Below are 9,682 nucleotides of genomic sequence, written 5' to 3'. Positions count from 1 at the left end.
TCTTTAAAATATCCTTTTTTTGACATCATGTTATCTTCCTTCTGCTTAAAGATTTAAACCTCAGCAGGTCCGCATTGTCTATATGATTGAATCATTTAAAGCCAACCAATCCATCACATTGTTATTTACATGTTTAATCAAAGCCAACCAATCCATCACATTGTTATTTACATGTTTAATCAGAATTAATTTTATGTGAAAATGACTTTGAAATAGACAACAGCGCATACAGACACGCAATATTTCCATTTGTAATCAAGTCATCTCTCATAATTTGACAATGTCTAAGGTACTATTATTGTTGCCCTTTGCATCAACTGTGGCTGTTTTAATAGCTAGTACACAGGGTAAGTAATGAAAATAACACACACACATACATACACACACACACACACACACACACACACATAGATATATATGTATGTATGTATGCATGTATATATATATATATATATATATATATATATATATATATATATATATATGTATGTGTGTATGTGTGTGTGTGTGTGTGTGTGTGTGTGTGTGTGTGTGTGTAAGTCACACATGCTTTCATTCATTCAATGTCATGTCTTTAAGGCTCGTGCTTTTCTTTGTTTTTCGGTGGTCTGCACCTGATAGAATAGTCTCATACCAAGTGTTCATGTGTTATATTGTCCGTGTGATATTATATATAGGACATTAGAACCAAAGCAAACATTTTGCTGTCAGCCTCAGTTCGTAGATTGAAGGTTATTATAAATTAATTTTTCGAAAACATTTAAATCCATTACCATGCCATTATATCTCAATTTGTCTCAAAATATTTATTACTGTATTTTCCCCCTACTCTCCCAGTAGTCTGGTGCTCTGGCTGTTCAACAATTGGTAGTCCGATAGCTGAATATATTATACATGTACAACTGAATTAACTCATCAAGACTCGTCGCTAAATGTTATGTTGTTCAGATGATAGCATCCTACATGGATTCAGTATTAACAAAATTAATTCAGTTTGAACTGGAATATGGTTGGTTTTGAATAAAATATATTTCCGACAGTTGAGCTAATAGTTAACTGTAATATGTATTGATCTATTGATCTCTAATGCTTTTCACACGAAAAGATAAATTTCATTATCACATGGTGCTCATTTTTATATATATGTAATATATGAGAAACGACACAATCTTCTATGATGCGTTAACCTGTCTTAAATTTCATTTTAATTTACTTGGTGTGGCCTATGTTTGAAGAATTCCAATTTAAAAGGCGCATATTGGCAAATTGTTAAGACCTCAATTATGTGAAATACATATGAGTTATAGTACTTCGTATAAATCGCGAACTAAGTTGACGCGTTGCACGTCTTTGTACATGTGAGCGATAGCCCGGGAATGAGATAACACAGTTATAAAGAGAGGGCCTAATAAAAGAAAGTGCTGTCTTGTCGAACATAGGAATAAAAGCAATAGCACTACAGTGACAATAACAAATTCATGAAATCTGAATCTGGAACACTATTCGAAAGTAAAATTAGTAGAGTCAAGCACCCCCCTGGTATAGGCGTTCTAGAGGTTACTTAGACCTTTTAAAGGAAAGATTTTTTTAAGTCTGGAATTGGACATTTTGAATATGTGGTGTATTTAATTCGACACATAAAAGTCCCAATTTACTAAGCAGCTATGCATGAAACATCTTTGGTGGTAGGATAATATTTGTTGCTCTACAACAAACAAATGCACATTAATTTTTCAACAATGTACAAATTTCTAGGGAATGAAAATAATTAAACAATTAACCTAATTCTAAAGAATCCCCTCAAGCGTATGCCTGAGATAGAATGCTGATAGGGTCATTATTTCCTCTAAGCCACGCCCATCTTAATTTGCGTCAAAATAGTTACAAATGTATCACAGATTTATGGTCCATGATTAAAACATTCATCCCTCAGAAATGTTGCTAATGAAATAAATAGTATTTTAAATGATTAATGCCCAGTTTTATTATGTATTCCCTGTAACACCAAACAGTTACTCAAGCGGGGCAATATGTGATAGCACCTATATATTGGCCAATGCCACTGAGATTAGGAGGTACTAAGTATGTTTGGTTGATTTAAGTAAAACTATTAATTGTTTCCAATTAATTAATACCCATAATCTAGTGTACACCGTGGCGAACAGAAGATAATCACACTCCAGTCGATTTAATGGTGTTTCCTAGGGGCCACCCACCCCTCTCCGATCATCATTATTTTGCAGTTGACAGAAAAGTGGAGCTCTTGCGCTACACCTTATTATTTGTTGTTCTTCACCAATTAATTAAAAATAGTCCAATCAATGTTACTTATTCTTATCACTGTTAAGATATTCCAATAAATACAAGGTATTCCAATAAAAACAAACCATTCCTTTACGCAGAAATGTTTATAGTTTTGGATGGTGGTGTAGGTGGTGTTCATAGTTTGGTTGGTGGTGTAGGTGGTGTCCATAGTTTGGATGGTGGTGTAGATGGTGGTGGTGAAAAATGTGTTAGCAGCAATGCTAGACGAAAATCCGCACGTAAAACTTGCTAGAGGCATTTGGATTCTCTCCAATACACAAACACTTGAATGATTGATGCATATTACCTACGTTAAGATGTATTGCAGTGTTGTAAAGGTGCTTCCACTAAAGAACACTTTGAAAACGGGAACGTATTTATTTATGCTTGTATTAATTAGTCATGCTTAGTAATTAGTCATGCTTGCAAACTGGTTATTTAACAATATATTTGGGATTGTATCTGCTAGCATGAGATAGACTTATCAATGTTTGTACTTTACAAAAATATGTGTAAATCATAATGATATTTATCGATTATAATGTCATCTTGGACTTCATAGTATGTATGGTGAAAGATTGCTACAAAAATAGGAAATTAAAACAACTAAATTTCAAATAAAGCAAGAAAATCTACTATAAGGGCGTCATACTTATAAAATAAAAGCTTTTAACCTCAGACAAAAAAGATAATAAAAAACAAATGAATTACAAAGAAACAAACACATTCTGAATGATACATACAGTGGAACAAAGCAAACCATACATACATCAGAAGCTGATAATGACGTTAGCTGACCAAAGTAAAATGAGAGAAAATAACATCAAATGAACCAGGCAAGGTAAAGGAATGTTAAATGGAAAGAACACGATAAAACAAACACATGCAAAAGCGCTTTTAATGGAATGCACAGGGAAAATAATATAATAAGATACGAATTACACAGTAAAATGCCAAACAAATAAAACGCATTGGAAGTAAACAAAATGAAAGTAAAAAATAAAGTATTTCAAATACAGCACTTCCATTCTTATTTTGATAGTTTCTCTGCACATTTGCCTCCGAATAAGATTTGCCTTAATTGCTTTATCTTAAAAGCATAATTGTTTTATTTTAGTTTTCCTCGCTTTATTTGAAATTTACTTATTTTGTTTTAATTTCCGTAGTTAAGCTATGCTTATCAAAATGTGGGGTTTAAAAGAAACTTTTGATGTACCAGTAATCTATTAACATATTTTGGATAACAACAGATCAGGACTTTTGTATTATCAAGTATCACTTGTACTTGCTTAGAAGCCGGGTTCAATTACAGTCAAGATAGACTCTGATCTGCATTCGTTTATGTTGCTTGTTATATTGAATATTTCTAACAAACTGCATTGACCAATATCTTTCAGTACGGAAGAAAATGTAGTTTGCGGCCTGATCCGATCTATGCTCTTGTAAATACTGTCAGCCTAAACACGAACACGAATTTGCACTTTCGCTTCGCTCAGGAAAGATTTATGCGAAAATATTATTTCTCTTTTCGTCCCTTCTTGCATTCGTGCGAGACTTTGTGATTTTATCCTTGTTTTTTCCCTTTACTTACTAAGTAAATGAGTGTGAACATAGCTTTGTATTGCTTGATTGTTAATCTTACAGGATTGTTTTGATTGCGATGAAGGAGAAGAAATGTAGATTGACTTAGTAAAAGAATTCAAAATAGAACAGATGACACAATTAAAAATTATGTGGTAAAGTGTAATGAATCCTTTACTAAATATCTGTCTCTCTGTCTATCTGTCTCAGTCTGTCTAGATCTCTCTCACTCTCTCTGTCAGTCTTTGTGTCTTACCGTCTATCTTTTAAACTTTTATACCTACTTAAACTAATATGGTAAATAAACCACAAAAATAATAACATTAATAAACAAATTATACCTTTAGTAAGTAATTAGCAAATATGAAAAAAAAATAAGTTTACTATATTATTAACATCATGTATGATGTTCATCAAGTATTGGTCATAGATGTTGAGATCTGGCAGTAATACGAAAATCTGATTGATACATTCGGTTGTTTCTGTTACCAGTGGTAAGACTGAACATACTCATTCAAATGTCTTCGTTTTAGGTATCATCGTTCCTCCTCGTATTCCTCGTCCCAAATGAATTTGCCGAAAATATTGCCTCAAATTTGAGGTCTCGTTAGGCATATGTTGTAAACCAAAGGATAAACAGTGTCATAAGGTGAAGTGTTGTCCCAGAAAACACTAAGGCTAATCAATCGGTATGTCTCTTTACAGACATATACACTGGCTAACACGCATGCACATATTTATGTTTGCAAGGTACAGGCCAACAATTTTTCAAGTCATACTCTCTACATATCTGCCACTCAAACAAAATTTTCTATCCGAATTTCACTTTCGTTACAAACGAAACAAGCTTGATGTCAATATTGCATCTATATTATTAACCATATTGTTCCAGATACAATATCAAACTGTAATTTCTAAGTACTCATTCAAATAAAGACCTATCAAATGATTTCTCATTTCCGATGAAAATGTTTCGTCCATTTGAATATGATATTTCATTGTATCTAAATAGTTATTTAGTCAAATTAAAACGTCGCCCTATGTATGTTTATAATTCACTGTATCGTAATATGTTTACATAAGTAATATATAATTTTACAGTGTCACAATTCGTAAGAAGAGTGCGTTTTTGAAACTCTTGAAAAGCTGACTGTTTATTTGTGAGGGAAATTTTGCGCGTGTTTAAAATTACTCACACACAAAAAAGATACAGTAAACAAGGGATAAACAGGGGACACAATTTTCTCTATTAGAGCAGGGGTCAAATAGATAGACTTGAATACAGCATACATTTTCATCATACGCTAAATTACATTTTTCTTTCAGATTCTTCCATTGAAAGGAAGAAACCAAAATATCACCAATAACTGTGACTATACATAACGCAAAAAGATTTTATAAGAGATACCACAGAACTAAAAAAATGCAACTCAAGCATATGTTCCGAACATGCACCTTCTCCATTAATCATAATCATTGAGCAAGTGTTGCAAACCAAAGGATAAATGCTGTCATAAGGTGAAGTGTAGTCCCCAAAAACCTCACCATCACGGCTATTTAGCTAATCTATCGGTATGCCTCTTTCTGTTTTTGACAAATGCACACTCGTTCACACGCATGCACATTCTCACGTCTGCACAGGCACCCGTCAACTATTTTCAAATCATATTATAATGTTAACTCAGATTCATTTAATTTTGATAGCATATACATATTTGCCCCTCAAACAACATTTTCTATCAGTATTTCAGTTTTGGTGCAAAAGAAAAACTTGGTGCCAATATTACATTTATATTGCAAACAAAATTATTTTAATGCATTATTATACTGTAATAAGAGTTCATTATTGAAATAAAACATTGCAAATGACTTTTCATTTTCTGATAAAAGTGATGCGTTCATGGGAATCTGTATGTTTGTGAAAGTACTAAAACAAACGAAAATAAAAGAAAATAAACGTTCAACAGGGGATACATGTTTTTAATTAAATCAACTGTCAGATAGACTTGTATAGAAAATATACTTCCATCACATATAAAAATATGTTTTTCTATTTTGTCAGATTCCTTCATGGAAAGGAATAATCCAAGATATCAACAAACAACTGTGATTATACATAATGCGAAAGATTTAATAGGTGATACCATCGAACTAAAAACATTCAACGCAAGCATTTGTTCGAAACATGTACATTTTCCATTAATCGTAAACACTGACTTCCTATTTTTTCCTGTGGCATTTGAATAAATATTTAGCTTTGAATTTTATTTATGTTTTATTTTCTTTCCAATTATGTTTTATTTTTGTAGAGATATATTGAAAAATCAGAAAGATTACACGACACAGTTTGATGAAGGAACGGCCTTTTATTTGCTTCAGAAGGAGCTTTCTGAATAAACTTTATATTTCTCAATCAGAAAGAAAATCATAAAAAACGCAATACACAGCACAGTGCAAAGGTTAGGGCTCTGGGATCACGTGTTACCCTAATACATAGTACAGTGCAACGGTTGGGACTTTGAGCTCACGTGTTACCCCAATACACTATACAGTGCAAAGGTTGGGACTTTGAGCTCACGGATTACTCCAGTACACAGTACAGTGCAAAGGTTGTATCTTTGGGCTCACGGATTACCCCAATAAACAGTACAGTACAAAGTTTGGAGCTTTGGGCTCACGGCTTACATCAATTCACGGTACAGTGCAACGGATTGGGCTTTCGGGTCACGGATTACCCCGATACGCAATACAAAAGGTACGAGCTTTGGGCTCACGTATTACTCTAATACTCAGTACAGTGCAAAGGTTGGGGCTTTGCGGTCACGTTTTACAAGTTATGAGGAAATATAAATATTCCATATCATATCAGCGGATTCAAAATACCAGACTAAACTATAGCTAGTATAAACGTGTCAGAGATATTTATATAAAGAGAGAGAGAGAGAGAGAGAGAGAGAGAGAGAGAGAGAGCGGTGTTATATACTCATATATTACATGTAGTTACATGTAGTATTTTGGTATTCCTACATTTTTACTTTTGGTTTTGTCATGATCCTTGCACCCCTGTGCGCAGGCAACCTTTATGCATGTATGTATAAAACATATATTACATATATAAATGTATACACATACATATACACATATACATAGATGTGCACACCAACAGACACGCATATAATTATGCACACAATTACTAACATGTACAAGCACGTATGTGAAGTTGCCATTTTGTATCAGAATTTCCTGCCGTGCAGCTCCTGTATGAATAATACATTCCTGACAGAAAGTGTAATTTCAGTTATTTCATAAAATCAGTCATATTAGCTCATTGGTTATTAAGTCTATAGTTATAGTGTCAACTACAATATAAATCAGTTATCATATTATCAGATTTGTTTGAATCTGTTATGCCGAGAGGAAATTCCTTCTTTGCCCTATCGAAGACAGAAATGATTGCATTTACTCTTCATCCACTCATTAAACGTAGTCAGGATTGATTCTGTGTGTGGACACTACCATAGAATATGTGATAGTACTTCGACAGATCTTTTGCAGAGAAAGCACACATTAACTGAACGTTTTCCAATTTTTAAGAAATGTTATTTGTTGCCAAATTTATATTCAAACTCTTAGTTTGAAGTGACTTAAGTTTAAGACATCTTGGCTGCCCTTTGAGGTAAGGTAAGAAAGTTCTTACCATTCATTCTCATTCCTGTTGTTAAATTCTGTATTCCATTTTCCAAGGGAGGCTGGTTTTGGTTATTACGGATGAGAATTTTGTAAATTCTTTTACGGCTCTATTCATTGTTATAAGTAACACAAATGGATGATTAGTATATTTATGGAATCCAACTTCCACTGTAATTCTATGAAAATTACATGGAATCAAAATTATTACAAAACTTGCTAAGATAGATGCACGAATCATCTTCTTTTACAGTCAATTATATAGTAGATTCCTTGTTCAATCCAGTGTTTGTACACTACAGTAGAATTTGCAATAATGATATTAGGATTCATCACATTTGTGACTGAGTTCTTCCATAGCCATCTTATTATAGAATTTTATATAAGCTAAATATATATCTATCCAAAACTCAGATATTTATTAGCTCTCTTAAGGAATATTATTCAAATAGGAATTTTTTTATGTTTGATAGAAGAACAGGTATAATATTTTTCTATTTGAGTTCAAGGGCAGCAATTCCTCTAATAAAGGCATTTATAACAGAGTCCGCAAACGTATCAACCATTTGATCAACACTCGTAATATTCTTCAATAATTACTTTTCCTTTGATTTTGTCTCTTGACCAATTTAAACAAGTTACCTTATAACTAAAAGAGAGTCTAGTTCTTTGGGTTCAGTGTGGGGGACTTGGTAAATTCGTTGGTAGGTGAGAAAGTTTTAATAATGCCAAACGTTTAATAACCGTAATTTTACCACAACAATTTAGTGATCGTTGTGACCATTGCATAAATAAATTGTACATTTCCTTTTTGTTATCATATTTTAAGGTAACCCTTGTTCAATTCTGTGGAAAATCTTATCCTAAGGAAAATAAATTCATATGAATCCCAAACTAAATCGTATTTGGTGCAATAATTAATATTACTACATGTTTTACTTCCAAATAAGACTGCTTTTGTTTCCTCGATATTGATACTAAGGTCTAAAAAAATTGAGTATTGAATGAATGAGATCCATTGCTGATTTCAGGAACTTTCCAAAGCCATTAAGAGTGAGTGTCATGTCATTTGCACATTGCAAAACAATATATCCTCTATGTTTTGTTTGTATTCCTTTAATATTTGGATTTTTCTGAGCATTTGGGTTAACATCGCTGCATACATGAATGTATGGACTAGGGGATCACCTTGTCTGCAGCCGCCCCTCCTAATCTCAAACCAAGATGAACAATGTCCATTTACAATAATGCATTTAATATTTTTTAAACGTCATCAACAAAATTAAAGTTTAAGACATTATCAGTCAACGGATGTGCGACAGAATCAAAAATTTTTTTCAAAGTCATTTATGAGAATTAGTCCAGGTATTATACATATTTTATAGAAAACAAGAGACCATATAGGGTACGAACATTCTCCGCTTTATATCTTTCCTTAATAAAACAGGTTTCATCAATATTTATAATTGCAGAATAAACATGCGTTAGTCTATTTGTAATACATGATGATGCAGCGTTGTAAGCTACACTAAGTAAAGAGATGGTCTCCAATTTCTCAAGCATCTTTTGTCTTTGTTCCCTTTGGAAGGCAGTTAATTAAACATTTCTTTTGAGTTGATGATATTTGTATAGAATACTATGCAAAATTAGTTGTCTGTACATTATTTGGAAAGATATATAAATTCAAAGAACTTAAAAATTTCAACTGAAAAATCCAGCTGATCCTTTGGTTGTATTTTTGTCATGAATTTTAGGCTTGCAGTTGCTTTAGTCAGAGTTATAGAGCCAATCAAAGATACTTTCACTGTGCTGTCTAATTTAGGAACATCCCTATAACTCAGAAGAGACTCAAGATTAACTGGATCCATCTGCTGATAGGAATATAGTAGTCTTTATAAGGGTGTTTCCGGCCCGAAACCCTATTTTGTATTGGACGACAACAATACTATCCCCCTCCATAGCCACCTCAGGTTAGTCTAAACAAATACGAAAACAACTTTGTTGAGACTACAAAATGTATTTCATAATTGTTTACTCGTCGAGGACACGTTATTTAATCGTCGCTATTGTAAAGCAAAATAGGAGTTTGATCCAGAAACACTCATTATAT

The 9,682-nt window shown here is 32.9% G+C and overlaps 1 long non-coding RNA gene across 1 annotated transcript; it reads left to right on the top strand.

Moving 5' to 3' along the window:
* The first annotated feature begins 234 nt into the window (after positions 1–234).
* Positions 235–6,152, top strand: LOC149781711 (uncharacterized). Its single transcript, XR_016414522.1, has 4 exons — positions 235–347; positions 4,419–4,574; positions 5,212–5,457; positions 5,948–6,152. It is a non-coding gene; the product is annotated as an uncharacterized LOC149781711 (long non-coding RNA).
* Positions 6,153–9,682: the final 3,530 nt, after the last annotated feature.

The sequence above is a fragment of the Sinohyriopsis cumingii genome, chromosome 15, assembly GCF_028554795.1.
Source record: "Sinohyriopsis cumingii isolate HCF-2022 chromosome 15, ASM2855479v2, whole genome shotgun sequence".
In the NCBI taxonomy this organism is placed as follows: Eukaryota; Metazoa; Mollusca; class Bivalvia; order Unionida; family Unionidae; genus Sinohyriopsis; species Sinohyriopsis cumingii.
The sequence above is the reverse complement of the archived record's forward strand: the minus strand, read 5'-3'. Positions and strand labels throughout refer to the sequence as shown.